The 631-nt window shown below is 68.6% G+C and overlaps 1 protein-coding gene across 1 annotated transcript in view; it reads left to right on the top strand.

Annotated features, from left to right (window-relative positions):
• The window catches only part of ACTG2 (actin, gamma 2, smooth muscle, enteric), a 15,146-nt gene that overhangs the window by 4,272 nt on the left and 10,243 nt on the right, over positions 1-631 (top strand). The window lies entirely within an intron of this gene.

Raw genomic sequence — 631 nt, 5'->3', positions numbered from 1 at the left:
CGGGGGCACCCCAAAACCCCGCGCTGCTGGGACGGGGGACACAAAGGCTCCCCCCGGGTTCCCGGGATTTGGGGTGAGGGACACCCAGGCTCCCCCCATGTTCCCAGGGGCCAGAACAGGGGGACACCCAGGCTCGCCCCACATTCCTGGAAGCAGAGATGGAGGGACACCCAGGCTCACCCCAGGATCCCGGGATTTGGAGCAGGGGGACACCCAGGCTTACCCCATGTTTCTGGGATTTGAGGGGGGGACACCCCACATCCCCAGGGTCCAGAGCTGGGGGGGACACCCAGGCTCACCCCAAATCCCCAGGAACCGGGCTGGGGGGACACCCAGGCTCACCCCAAATCCCCGGGGTCCAGAGCTGGGGGGAACACGCAGCCTCAGCCCAAATCCCCAGGAGCGGGGCTGGGGGGGATACCCAGGCTCACCCCAAATCCCCAGGGTCCAGAGCTGGGGGGGACACCCAGGCTCACCCCACTCTTCCTCCGCTCCCGCAGCCGTGGGGAAATCGACCTTCCTGAAGCTGCTGGGTGCCACCTTCCCGCAGTGGCACCTGGTGACAGAGCCCGTGGCACAGTGGCGCAAGGTGCCGGCCGGCGGCGCTGCCCAGGTAACGGCGATTCCGGCC

This window comes from Corvus brachyrhynchos, unplaced genomic scaffold, assembly GCF_000691975.1.
Source record: "Corvus brachyrhynchos isolate BGI_N302 unplaced genomic scaffold, ASM69197v1 scaffold119, whole genome shotgun sequence".
NCBI lineage: Eukaryota > Metazoa > Chordata > Aves > Passeriformes > Corvidae > Corvus > Corvus brachyrhynchos.
This window is presented reverse-complemented; position numbering and strand designations above follow the sequence as displayed.